The 15187-nt window shown below is 34.0% G+C and overlaps 1 protein-coding gene across 6 annotated transcripts in view; it reads left to right on the forward strand.

Moving 5' to 3' along the window:
- The window catches only part of LOC115876062 (ephrin type-A receptor 4-A), a 701832-nt gene that overhangs the window by 116257 nt on the left and 570388 nt on the right, over window positions 1-15187 (forward strand). The gene's annotated exons all lie outside the window — the stretch shown is intronic.

Genomic DNA, 15187 nt, shown 5'->3' on the forward strand with positions numbered 1-15187 from the left:
GTCTCTTGGGTTTCAGAAGAAATTTGACCATTGTTTTGGCCTTAAAATGCCTAGAAACATTATTTCACATTTTAATAGAGTCAGAATAGTAACACTCTCAACAAGGCTGCCGGCAAGTTGCAATAGCTGAAATTGTAGGAGTTAACCAAAGCGATGTTTCGCAAATATTAAAAAAAATCAGGGAGACAAACGAGGTTACAGACCGGCCTGGAAGAGGTAGAAAGAGAGTTACTACTGCTGTGCAAGACCGTCAAATATCGCTAATTGCACGACGCAATCCCATGCTTTCTAGTACTGCTATTAAAAATGAGTTAGCTCGCCTTGAAGGAGTAAATGTTTCAAGAAAGACCATAGCAAGAAAACTCCATGACAGAGGATTACATTTAAGGAGGCCTTGACGTGTTCCAAAGCTTAGTTTACAGCACAAAATTACGCGACTACAATAGGCTGAGGAGATGAGAGCAAATGGACCTAACTGGAATTTCGTCAGGTTTAGTGATGAAAGAAGTGTCCTAGTGTCAGACTCTCGACGAATTTCGGTCTGGAGAGCATCTGGAAGACGAACACGCTTGAATGCAGCTCAACCCCGTGTCCCGTTTCAAGGGGGAAAAATGGGCAGGTATAATGCACGGAGCTCGAACTCCTCTTGTTTTTATTGGTGACACAATGACACGTGCCTCATATCTTAGAGACGTTTTAGAGCCTATTGCGTGTCCATTTTGAGGGGCAGTAGGGGATGAATTTGTTTACATGGACGATAATGCTCCTCCCCATCGCACTTTAGCGGTTCGTGAATTTTGTGAGGAAGAGGGTATAAGAAAACTGTGGTGGCCACCGATGTCTCCAGATATGAATGCGATCGAGCATGCTTGGGACATGCTAAAACGCCATATTGCCAAAAGGAATGTACCCCTGTACCTTAAATGAATTGAGAATTGCTGCGCGCGAAACATGGGAAGCATTCCTCAACATCTTCTGGACAACTTAAATGAGAGCATGTCACGTCGCGTCGTCTCACAGCTTGCATTGAAGCTCGAGGAGGCAATACAGACTTAGTTGTGAGAAATAATTAAAATTGTTTTCAATATTTTCTGTTTAAAATGAAATTTCTTTTTGTTGATTTTCACTCATTATGAAACAAAATTATAATAACAGCCTTGTTGCACTTAGATTTTTAATTTTATATTAGTTAGTCGTGTAGTAAGCCAAATATGTCCAAAATTATAAAAAGAATCATATTGGGTCCAAAATAAAATAAAAATATCGTTATGTGCAATAATTTTGGCCATGTGTTTAGGTCTTAATTAAGAATTATTTCAAATCCACCAGGATGCTTATTTTCCACGAACTTTTCCAGTTTATGTAAGCCTACCTGTAAAGCGTACCTGTAAATCCCTATTAGAAAAAGACGTGACGAGAAAAAAAAAAGAAAAACAAAAAAACTCACCCACCGACGCCTATTGAAAAGACGTCGACTCAGGCGCGCCTGGAATCGATTTTAACTTGAGGTCTTAGAGTATCTAGGTGACAAAAAAGGGACAAAAAAGGGACAAAAAAGGAACTAGTCCGCTAATGAGGCATTACTCCCTCTTGAGCCTACGCCGACCTGAGCGAGGTCTTTACCCCCGAATATTTCGCGATCTTTTTTCCCAACTTTTTTTTTCGGGGTGCACTTGCTTTACGGTGAATTTTAATGTTCCCTTTTCGTTTGAGGAAGGAAGGAAATTCTTAAACAGAGATGCGAGCGGTTAGCGGCGTGGCGGGGAGTGATGTGATAGTGCTTTGTGCGCTCCGGCTCGGAAAAGCCTTTTGAACACGTTTCGGATAGTTTTGAGAATGGACCGTAATAATTCTGATAAGAATCTTGGGATATATTCTGCGCTCTAGAGGTGCACTTAGGTTATTGCTTTGTTGAGTCCACATCCAGAACATAATGACGCTTTTTACTACGTTGTCTAAGCCATATAGGTCACGGTAAAGACGTTTTTATTTGTGTATAGTCTTTAAAAACATAGAATGTAAAAAATGTGTCCCAACAAAGTTCTTCCACTATAAAAAGTCGTGAGATCTCATACTATAGAAACAAGTCAGTTTATTTTATTTAGTTTCTCTTTAAGCACCTATTCCACGATTTTATGATAAATTGTTAATATCTTTATTTCTGTAATAACTAGAATGGCATGTAATAACTATTTCTGTAATAACTAGAACTTGGCAATTGCACGATATGATATTCTTTACTAATTAATAAACTTTATTCTTAAGAACACTGTTTAGATTTACTTAGTAATCGAAATGGTAGATTATTACAGTTGGGGGGTTGGAACCTTTGGTGTTACAACAGCAAAATAAAACACTAAATCGCCATAATACACAAAACACTTTACTTTTGCATCATGGTTGCTTATCTAAACGCGCGTCCATCAGTGTTTAAAAGTAAAGTATTTTATAACATTTTTTTTATATACAGGCTGTCCGAGAAATAAGTACAAGTACAGGTGGTATAGTTCGACCTCAGAAACACGCCTATGGTGTTTTTTTACGAAAAAAAAGTTAAAAAATTTATATTTTTCTTGACATTTTCCGGAAAATATTGAAAAACTTTTGAGTGTACTTCTTCAGGTTTCGGAAATTTGTTTATAGTGTTTTGAGAGAATGCAAAGTTGCCATCTCCTACGTTATCCGCAAGTCATAAGTTTACATTTTTAAATTTCTACAAAAAAATACTTAAATTAATTTTATTCACTGTAGATTTTTGAATTATTGTAGATTACTATTAAGTATAGTGCAACATCTACTACTTTCAATACATTTTTTACAGTTAATGGAACTCTATACAGGGTGGTCCGAATTCTATTTCGGTAACTTCGGCAGCATATTCTGTAGATAAAAGTAAGTAAAAGTTCGTATAAATGTATGTCCAAAAATGCTTAGTTTCGAAGATACAGGGTGTTGAAATTTCATTTTTAATTCGATTTTTTCCAATAAATTTCTGAAGTAACGTCAATATTTGTATGAAAATTTGTGTCTGGGAGTTTTTTGACATGAAAAAGTTGATTTTGATATCAATATGACTCCTGCTTGTAGAGGGCGCCACCTACATATTTTTAAGTGGTTTGAAAAGTAATAACTTTTCGTTCTGAATAAGAAAATATACATTTACGGCGTTTTCTACGTAAAAAAATATCTTGGTAGAAATCGATACGAGTAATAGTTCTCGATATATTTGGAATCGAAATTATCAATACCTGTCATCATTGACATAAATTAAACATGTTGGCTAAATAGTTATTAGACTGAAATAATAAATTTGAAATTTTTCTGTGCCAAAAGTTGAACAGAAACTGTTTTATGATCATTTTTTCGAAGAAAAATTTATGATTAATTTAAAAAATAAATAGTTCCCAAATTTATTATTTCAGTCAAATAACTATCTACTCGCATATATTATGTTTATCTTTTGTCAATAATGACATGTATCGACTATTTCCATTTTAAATATCTTGAGAACGGTTGCTCTTAGCGATTTTTACCGAGAGACGACATTTTTTACGTAAAAAATAGCAAAAATGTATATTTTTTCACTTGGTAGTTTTATACAGTTACGGACGAAAAGTTATTACTCTTCAAAACAGTTAAAACACATGTAGGTGGCGCCCCCTACAAATAGGAGTCATATTGACATTAAAATCAAATTTCTCATGTCAAAAAACTCCCAGACACCAATTTTCATCCAAACATTGACGTTATTTCAGAAATTATTTGGAAAAAATCGAATTAAAAGTGAAACTTCTACACCCTGTATCTCCGAAAGGAAGCATTTAGGACATATATTTATACTGACTTTTTTACTTGTTTTTATCTGCAGAATAAGCTGCCGAAGTTTCCGAAATACAGTTCGGACCACCCTGTATAATTAACAATTATACACATCATAAAGTTCTACATAAAAACATTAAACACTATCTACCGGCGGCGCAGGAAGGCACATAGAATTCTTTTCAATTTTTTTGAATCTGCGCCAGCGCCTGCTATTTGATACGTAGATAGTCAAAGTTTAGCCTACATTTATTAAACAGACCAGCTGATTTAATCAGCTGATATTATGTTTAGCTGATGAATTTTAGGTTATCCAATTCATATGAGATTTTGCTCAAAACAGTAAACCTCTGACAAAACTCAAAAAAATTGGCAAATATAAGTTAAGCCTGTAAAAATACTTTTATTATTAAAATAGAAATATCAAAAAATGTTACCATTATTTTTTTTTAATTTTAAGTTAAATAACTCGGTTATTATGAATTTATTTTAACAATGATAAAAAGAAAATATACTTGGCCAGATCTACCACCCTTTGAAATACTTGCACTCATTTCTAGGACACCCTGTATATAGTAGATAGATCGAGTTGCTATGAATAATAGCAATGGAAAGTCACTTGTTTTTAGATAATTGTCAAGTGAAGTTCATAAATCACGTTGCGAATCGCTATTGTTACATTCGCGTCATTTTACGCATAGTTTGACTTTTCTAAATTAGCTCGGTACGTAACTTCTGCACCACAAAGGCCTTTTTTAATTGTTTCGAATTTTCAAATAAATTATGAGCGATTTTTTACGCCAGCTGTTGTGACACATCCTAGCCCGCGTTATTTATTAGCTAGAGTGCGTTTTCAACAGCAACGTAACGGCCATTGTGCCTATATCGGACTGGGCAGCTCGTGCAAATATGGCAGGTATGAATCGTAATTCTAGAATGTCCTTATCGTCGCCGGGTTTTATTTACGTCGTCGGGCTGGAATTTCCCTCTTTAAAAACTGGAATATATTTCCATGCGTTTAAGAATTAAATGCACATTTCTTTGCCGGCCATTATAATCCGCAAGCCCTACGTAAACCCGAGAAAGCAGTAGGTTGGCGATCCAGACCAGGATGTAAATGACACCGTCTGTCTCGCATTTTTACCTTGTCGATGTTTGTATGTAAAGTCCTAAACGAGGTAACGCCAAATTTGAAAAATCAGATTAAAAATTATCACTTTTCCAATGTTGGCAATATTATTTAAAATTAGCCGGTGATATACAGGGTGGCCCGAGTTGTATTCTGACAACTTTGGCTGCATATTCTGCACATAAAAATAAGTGAAAAAGTTCGTATAAATGCATGTCCTAAAATGCTTTGTTTCGAAGGTACAGGGTGTAGAAGTTTCATTTTTATTTCGGTTTTTTTTACGAATTTCTGAACTATAGTCGATATTTGGGAACTCTACTCGTTGAGTGCGCCACCTAAATGTTTTTATCTCTTTTGAAGAGTAATAACTTCTCATCCGTACCTGTATACAAGTACTGAGTCATTTCTGTCATTTTTTCCGTAAACAAAGTCTCTAGTAAAAATCGCTAAGAGTCACCGGTCTTAAGATATTTAGAATGGAAATAGGCAATACATGTCACACTATTGACAAAATATAAACATGTTAAGTAGATAGGTGTTTCTCTGAAATGATAACTTTGGGAACTTTTTGTTTTTTTAAATTAATCATAAATTTTTCTTCGAAAAAAATATGAGAAAACAGTTTCTGCATTATTTCAATCTAATAACTATCTATAATTGAAATCAATTAAACTTTTAGTTTCGTTATCTAGGGCGCGATTTTTAAATTCATTGTTGCCAACCTTTCGACACCGGCGCCGCGCCGCCGCCGTGCTGAATAAGTGGAATTTAAATTTCATGCTGCGGATTCAGATGGTAGATGGTGCTGTAAAAAATGTCAAGTTGCCGCATTTATTTATTTATTTCCTGATATTGTGATTTACACTTTAGTTTTCTAATAGGGGTTTTTAGTTTAAATAAATATTGTTGTGATACTTTAATCTTAAAAATGTTTACTAGCAGACCTTGCAGTCGAACATAGTTCTTTTTAGAATCTCTTTTAGTGCGAAGTGGTACAAAATAGGTTAATAGTCGTAAAAAACTCATCGCAACTTAGAATTAGAATATTTTGAACGAGAAAGCGGTAATAATGGCGCTTTATGTCCCTTAAGTATTATTAACAAGTTTTGTTGATGTAAATAATAACTGTTATATATTTATAATTAATTTATTTTTGTTTTCTAAAATATTTTGATTGAAAGAAAATATATAAAAGTGGGCAACGCTGTGTCGGTCAAGCTTAATCACGTGACTAAAAGTTTATTTGGTATTAACTGTAGTCAACATGTTTAATTTATGTCAAAGCCTATGATTATTTCGAGTCCAAATATCTCGAGAATCATTATTCGTAGCGATTTTTTTCAAAAAACATTTTTAATGTTTTGTTATTAATATTGTTGATTAAAATCTGATGCGTTTTTCTAACGATTTCAGCTTTAATCATCTGCTGGTGATGCTAACATGGTTAGCGAAACGCGCGCTCAGTGCAAGAGTAAAGTCTAGTGATAAAAGTAAAGTGTATTGGTGTAGTGTGGTAAATTAGTGGTTTTATTTTGCGCCAAACATTTTAAATTCTATAATATTGGTATGTCTGAAGATTATGAATTAAAATTTATTTATGTTGTCTTCTTCCAATGTTACTTTTGTATTCGACCATGTACTCGAATATGCTTAATTTTTTAATATGTTCTAAAATTTTCTTCTTCTTCTTCTTCTTTACGTGCCGTCTCTTTCGTGGAGGTTGGCGATCACATTGGCAAAATCTTCACGATTCTCGACTTTCCTTATGAGTTCTTCAAAAGTTAGGTGAGTCCAATTTCTGATGTTTCTCAACCAAGATAGTTTCTTCCTGCCGAGATCTCTTTTTCCTTCAATTTTACCCTTAACTATTAATTGTAAGACGTGGTATTTTTCATTTCTCAATATATGCCCTAAGTATGATGTTTTTCTTATTTTTATTATATTGAGTAATTCTCTTTCTCTTCCTATTGTGTTGTAGACTTAGGTATTTGTGATATGGGCTGTCCATGGAATGTAAAATTCTCTAACATCATTTATATTTAACAGCCATATATATATATATATATATATATATATATATATATATATATATATATATATATATATATATATATATATATATATATATATATATATATATATATATATATCTATCTCTTTGTTTTTTAGGGTTCCGTACCCAAAGGGTAAAAACGGGAACCCTATTACTAAGACTTCGCTGTCCGTCCGTCCGTCCGTCTGTCACAAAGGTCTATCTTATGAACCGTTATAGCTAGACAGTTGAAATTTTTACAGATAACGTATCTATGCTGCCGCTATAAGAACAAATACTAAAAACAGTATTAAATAAATGTTTATAAATAAAAATGTACTTTCACTAAACATTATCTTTTAAGTAAGAATTTTACATAGAATCTTTCAAGTCCTCGGTGGCCGCGTGATTAAAGCGTTAGGACTTTACGCTGCTATGACGTTGGAGCCGTAGTAAGGCAGGTTGGAATCCTAGTCAAGGCGACTTTTTTTAATCGTTTTTTTTTTTAATTCATACATATTTTTACATATTTATTTTTACTTCTTACATAGTTGTTATTGATTAATACAATTTTTAGTAATGTGTTTCTTCATTTTTGTAAATTAGTTATACGCGTATTAAAAATTTCAGCTAAATCGGAAAAAAGTTTATAATAATATAGTGTCTAATGTTGTATAGATAATGAATGGTACGGAACCCTTCGTGCGCGAGTCCGACTCGCACTTGACCAATTTTTTTCAAATATATGAGGCAACATATGCACATTGAACTTGATATATGCGATTTGTATGAAACATTGATTGATTGCTCTTCAGATGATAATGTCTCGTCTTTTATTAAGTAAGTCCGGTTGCACCGGATATTAGAACATAAGTAAACTGACGATTATAGATAAAACCACAAAGTTACTGTATTTTATCATAACATATCTAAAAATCAGTAATAGTAAATTGAGAATATTTTAACTGAATAGTATAGATTTCAAGACACTGTTTACATGACATTTACGTTAGTGTCGAGCTCTATAAAGCCGTATTGGGCCGTCGACGGTGTCGAGCCGCGCTTTGTCTTAAATTTCCAACCCGCACCTGCCCCAACATTTTTCATTCTTCACAAATCGATTTAATTACTGAAAACTCAGTCGCTTTACCGCTAGACCGTGCGAAATTTCGGAGTTTTATTTTTTTATAATTGACGAGAAAAATGATTTTTATTCAGTAAATTACAGGGGATTTATGTTTTTTTATTATTTTTTTGTTTGTGTTTTTTTTATGGAAAAAACATTTATTCTTTGATTTTTATGTTTTTCTACAACCATATCAATTACAGTGATGCATATTCTTCTTTTATTTTCATTTATGTATTTCGATGTGGCACTATTTGATGCTATTTTTTTCCTGCTAGATATACTTAAGCCTTGTTCATGTAGACGCGAATCGCGGATCGCGATTTTGCGAAACTGCTCTCATTGGTCCAATTTTAATGATCATGGCGGCGCTGTCAGAAATTTTAAGATTTTGGCCATTCGCAAAATTTAAAATTTGGGGGGCGGGAAAGTTAAAGTGTGTTCAACTTTTTGCGGATATTCGCGCGATTTTAAGGTTTGCGTTTGCGCAGAACAGTGTTGTGATCCGGTTATCGATTATTTTGACGACGCTGCCACAAAGTAACTGAAAGCATTTCTCCAGGTGAAATGGGTTCTCGTGCATAATATGTTTTGATATATGGTGACAATTTTTCAACCAAGTTATCAAACTCCTGTACAGACAATCTGTGAAAATTTTTAAGACCTCTCCTTTGTCTCAAGACCAACCTCGAAGTCAAAACGTCACAAGAGGTTTTCTTCTCAATGGTCAAACGACCCGTTGCCTTACAGTACATGCAACTTTTATAGTCAAAAGACTCGCAACCCCCAAATATCAGCTCTGTGACAAAACACAACATAACAGCCGGCCGGCCCGTCTACTACTGATCCGCCGCCGGCCAGCTAAGCCTCCTCTTACATCACAATTTTACCTGATCAGAAATATTTACATCGCTTGCCAATTAATCATACTATTTTCTCTAATCGACTTTCATATAGAGCGTTTTAGCATTACTAGATAAATAAATAGACAGTTTCCAAAGGAATGCATATTCTTTATTAGAATAGTGAATAAATAAAAGCATTATTATAACGAACTTATTTTCCAAGTTTTACAAAAATCATAGTGGACTTGACAATAGGAATTAAGAGTATGATTTTAATTACCATCTTAACACATAACATTTACATATCTTTTACTTACAGAAACAATTGCCTCCGAGTTTTTGCTTTTTGCACGTAACTGGAATTGATTGGAACAATTTGATATTCACTCAGTTTATTATAAACCGCTGGGAATTTCGTTAATTCTGATTAAAGCCTCCGACCTGAGGAGTGATTAGTTTTAAAAATTGCCAAATGACTTTTGAATTAATATTTCAGATAACTGTCATAGCCAATCTTCTCTCATTAGATGGATCATATTAAAATCTTTATGCGTTATTTTTAATTATTTAAAAAATAGCTTCCATATTGCTATTTAATATTGTAAAAGAAGTATACAAATGCAGGTGTTTTTTTCACTTTTATTCATAAGTTTTAAAGTTACGACTTTTTTAGTTATTTACTAAAGCTAGGGTACAAAAGGTTGCTGATTCATGCTTTTATGGACACTTTTAATTCGACCGAAAATATCTGCCAAAGCTGCATTTTTGTCGTTTGGCCGAACTTTCACTATCCCAAAACGAAAGTAATATCGAATGCGACGGCACGTCTTCTATTTGTCCCATCATCAGCGCTATTACAAAGAGACCTGGCGGCCTCGTAAAGGACCCTAATAAAGGACGTCAATTTCGCTGTCGTCGACAGCATCCCAGTTAGTTAACCGAACGCGCAAACAAAACCCCTTTTTAATTCGGTCCTGGAACTTGATGGCCTTTATGACGATTTCCGGACTTTGGTCCTTTCCATTGAAGTTTTTTTGTTTGGCCTGGACATCCAACGACACACCGTACACACCTAATCGACAAGCAAAATTAGCAGAAAACATTCTGTAAACGATCTCCTTCTTTAAAAATTATGAAATGGGTTAAGAATATTGTTCCTATATCTTGATAGAGAAGATTTTTTTGTCTCGTAGTCTAGTAAATTAAGGTTGAAACCAAAAAAAAATCGGTTCTAGGCCGAATGATGTCGCGTAAACAGCATACCAATATCGCAAATCCGTCTAGTGAATAGCATCTGTGATTCCAAATTTTAACTATCTTAACTCCTGCTATAAACAGCAGACGATATCGCGAAATTTGTTGATTGGTTGCTACGTAATCAGCATTCAAGATCGCAAAATTCGCAAGTGCAAGATGTCTACCAAAGCATATAGTACTAAATAATATTTTGCAAAAAAATACTTTGCCCCCAAACCACGAGTATATAAGTTAATAGATAAAGAAACTATTAGAACACGTTTCGTTAAAAAGGAAGAAATTGAGATAAGTTACAGAAATTAACAAGAGTAATTAGTCAAAACAAATTAACTTAAAAAAAACAGATTATAAATCGAAACAAAAAAATGACTGAAATGTTACATAATGTTATAAATTTCCAGGATACTTTACCCAATGCTTATATAGAGAATGACCAGCTTTACTTCGAAAATTTAAAACAACTACTAGAGCACAAAAAGGACCTAGTACGCATAATTGTAGGTGTCTTCACTGGAAACTGTCCCACGGGGGTAAACCTCGTAAGATGGCAAGTTTTCGACGACGACTACTGCAGAGAATGCGGAGAGGAAGAAGAAACCATAGAGCACCTGCTGTGCCACTGTCCGGCACTGGAATACCGACGCTTTAAAACTTTAGGGCAATGTTTCTTGGAGGGACTAGAGGAAGCAGCAGAAGCCAATATCAGCGACATCGAAAACTTTGCAAAGAGCCTGAAGGGCTTTAACGCAAAGAAAGAATGAGAGGAAAGTTTGGTAAAACAATACAGGGGTATCGCAATGGGCCCAAGGCCTCCGAGTGAGGGATCAAATATGATCCCAAACCCCAGCAACCTAACCTAACCTAACCTAACCTACTTCGAAAAATTAAAATAAAACCACTTAAAAAAACACTTTCTGTAGTTTCTTTGGAGATAAAGTTTGTCTTTTTCTAGTAGATAGAAGTAGATAGAAGAAGATCAAGAAGATTGTAAATTAGTTCCTTCTTGAATATTTTTCATAGTTAAGGACACATCTTTCTTTTAAGAAAAGTTAGGTATTATAAATTTATATTGAGTTCTATGGAAAATATATTATATCCGAGATTATATCTCTGTTTTGTTTTAAGTAATTTGTATACGTATGTAAGTTGGATGAACATAAAATAGTGTCATCTGGGAATCTATTTTCTGTTGATTTTTCGACACAATTTTAGGTTTTACTTTATAGTCCTCTATAATAATCGAAATTTTTATGACTCAACAGCACCAAAGTTAGTTACCATCGCCAGTTAAAATTTGGAATCACGGATGCAATTTACCAGACGGATTTGCGATCTAGTATGCTGTTTACGCGATATCGTTCGGCCTAGAACCGAATCGCGATCATGGACGTCGTTTACAAATATGCGACCGGGACTTTTCAGGCGGATTGAGTATCCTTTAGGGGAAAATACCGTGCTCGGCAAAAAATGGTCCCCAATGACCCAAAAATCAATTTTTCGCAAATATCTGCCAAAATATGCCATTTACAAAATTTATCTTGGAAGAAAATGCAATGAAATGAATGAAACAAATCAAGCTTAGGTTATTTACAAAAAAGATCCTTATCATTTTTTACTTAGAATTAGTAATTAAAAATCTCTGAATTTCCAAGTCTTAACGCTCCGAAGATAGATTTTATAAGCGTATCATTGATTGATAAAACAAATTGTTTAATAACTCAGTTAAAATTTAATATTTTTTGATAATCCAAAGTTAATTTAAAAGGTAGAATCAACAGCTATCACATTTTGGAACTTGTTTGAATTTTGTCAGATTTTATGATATTAAAAATACCGGGCAAACATACCTTAGCCCAACAATTTTCAGATTTTTGCAAACTTAGTCATATTTTCACTAATCATGCTTATTTGTCAAGATTTTTTAACAGTTTTTCTTAGAGTCTCTTTAAGCAACTCAGTATTTGTTTAGTCTCATTTTAATAAAAAAAACATATCGTGAGTGGCTTTTCCCCCTTTTTTAGGATTTCCGGAAAGTGTCGTAAACAAAAGAAAATTACATAATTACGAATAGTCGAATTAGTTTCTATTTTACATTAATGGAAAGCTTAATTCTTTGCCTTTCCAATGGTATTTTTTCCGTTTCTTCCATTTGGCAACCATGAAAATCATCTACATGCCCTATTTCGGCAAATATTGGTTGAAAACCCGGCCGTTGACTTTTAGGGCCGTTTTTAACCGATATCCTGGGACTTTACGTAAAGAAGTACAATTGTTTTTTGTAGATAATGACCTAAGCTTCATTTTTATTCTAAGAAAATTTTTGTAAATTGCATATTTTGGCAGATATTTCCGAAAACCCGATTTTTAGGCCATTTGGAGCCATATTTTCGGCCAAAGCTGACCGAGCATAGTGTGAATCCGCCTAAAAAGTCAAAGTCGACGAATTACGCCGAGACTTGACTCACTGGACTATCGTTTTTGGATCTATGAACAAAAATATCTTTTCTGTTCTTTACTGACAAACAAGTTTGTTTTTTATAACCTTTGTCGGCTAGAAGTACAAGAAATCTATCCAGAATATCTAAACTATCTACCTAGAACGAGAATGTTTTTATTGAATGTAATAAGTTTAATAAGTTTATTGTTTCAGATAACTTTTTCGGTTTTCCGATAACTTTTTGAGCTTATAAACTTAAAGCGGTTTGAAACTTGAGTAGTAAAGAACTATTTATCATCTCTAAAATATTTAATGGCTTTAATTTTTGTTTAATGCAATATAAAAAGAACTGTATAAGTATGAGACATTATTAAAATTTTGTTTAAATTGTAATATCGATCTTTGGTCCTCTACCTTTAGCTCCGATTTTGTTCTAAATGATTCGGGTATAGTTAGATAAACCTTATTCAAAATCCGCATTAGCCAAATAAATCTCGTTCAATTTCCAGAGATCTTTTTACACCGCCTTTTAATAAATTACGTCCCCATTGACCCTCTTTATTGAGGTCGAGATACGGGTCAACTGAAAGATTTCGTGTTTTTTTTTTCCAACGTTATTCTCTCGTCTTCTTGCCTTTCCCGAAACTTCTATTCCCCGGGAATCGAGTAAAAATGGAAGTACCGCTACGGCTGTTTCTAAACCGCCAGTTTTTTCTCCTCTCGTTGTAATTTACTTTATACGATCTTAACGTTGGAGAAGATAAATATGCATGAGACTTCGGTACCTAGGGGGTACAAGAGCAAAAAGACGCTCTAAAAATAATTACATCGTAATGATGCTATTGAGATTTATTGTTGTAACTGTAATGGGTCGAGCGTTATGGTGTGGCTTTAAGGCACCAATGATAAGGTTTAATGTTTTAGTAATATTTTACTTTTCTTTGTAGATGGTGTTTGGAAATGTATGGCGTAAGAAGGTGTTAATTCTCTTGTTAAACGGAATTACGTTGTTTGTAACAATGTTAAAGTAAAGCAATTTAAAATTTTCAAGTTTTTATTTATTTTTGTTTATTCTTCTGTTCTCCAGACATTTTATAATTATTTAAAATGGTTAATGTAGAGCAAAAAAAAACGAATGGAAGAGAGAAACGTTTGCTCCACAACAGTAGTAGCATATTTGATCTAATACGCGTATTTACATCTATTTCAAATAGAAAGCTGTTTTTTTACCAATGTGAACTAAATAAGTATTCTAGAAATAATTAAATATTGCAATTTTTTTTTTTTTTGTTAGTATTTTTGGTTTTGACAATAGTGGTAGATAAAACTCCCGAAATATCAAATAGGTATATTTTTTAAGCAGACTTGTCTAAAATCTAAAAACTACTGAGGAGTTAGTTGTCATTTTAATCAACCTAATGGCAAATCCTATATTTTTCATCTTTCTGTATCATTGCAACTGATTTCAAAAACTACATTGTTTGCTGTTTGCTGAATATCAGTTTTATTTAATTTTAAAGTTTATATACCTATAAATGGAATTTTATAATTCTCCAGTCCAGAAGGGCTTCCTTTGTGATGCCGACATTTTCTGCTTTTGTTTGAACAAAGATCCATATTGACAAAAAGTGGAAGCAAAATGAGTTGAAAGGAATCATAACTAAGTATTTTCATCATAAATCTCCAGTCGCAATTAAAAAATGACATATATCAGCATTAATTTACAATATCGACTAGTGAAGCTAAATATTTTCAAACTTAGAATAATCTATAGCTGTCCTTACTTCTTAGTCCGTCTAAAACTCTAAAACGTAACTCCTATAAAGCGTCTCATCCTGAAAGACGATAGAGAAACGAACGTCTTTGAAAGACGCTTTTGCCATCGAATCTCGTCTTACTTAAGCTCCGTAAAGACACACTTGTCCTCTGCCAAATCCGATGCCAACGTCGCAACGAAGAAATCCCTAATTTAATGAATCCACCCTTTCGAAAAACAGACAGGACGAGTCTCGAGTCGAGAAGGACTAATTTTTCGGAGAGGTCTGTCTCTTCGTGCATCGCAAAGAGATTTAAGTCCTCGATAAGCGGCCCTCGCGTGCACCATAGAGCCGGCTCATCTAAATCCAGGGGTCCTTCTAAAAAATTTGACCCTCGTCAAAGAAAATTCGTGAGGCCGGGCTCGTGCAACCCTAGCGCATTTTTAATAATCGCTATAGTGCCCGGCTCGCGGCAACGGATGAGTGCTCTCCAGATTTTTAGAGTTGCTCTGGATATGCGGAAGATACGGAGACGAGTAGGACCTGCCTCAATGTCTCCACGTGATACAAGACTTCAAAAAAAAGGCTAAATATGAGAAGAGGGAAAGAGAGCGTGCTTCCTTTGTAATGCCGACATTTTCGGCTTTTGTTTGAACAAAGATCGATATTAACAAAAAATGGAAGCAAAAGGAGTTGAAAGGAATCATAACTACTTACTTTCAATGAGTTTAATTTTTGAAACAAGTCATTAATCTAAAGCTGATTCTTATTTGAATAGAACCACA

This window comes from Sitophilus oryzae, unplaced genomic scaffold (assembly GCF_002938485.1).
Source record: "Sitophilus oryzae breed Bouriz unplaced genomic scaffold, Soryzae_2.0 scaffold_1396_pilon_pilon, whole genome shotgun sequence".
Taxonomy (NCBI): domain Eukaryota; kingdom Metazoa; phylum Arthropoda; class Insecta; order Coleoptera; family Curculionidae; genus Sitophilus; species Sitophilus oryzae.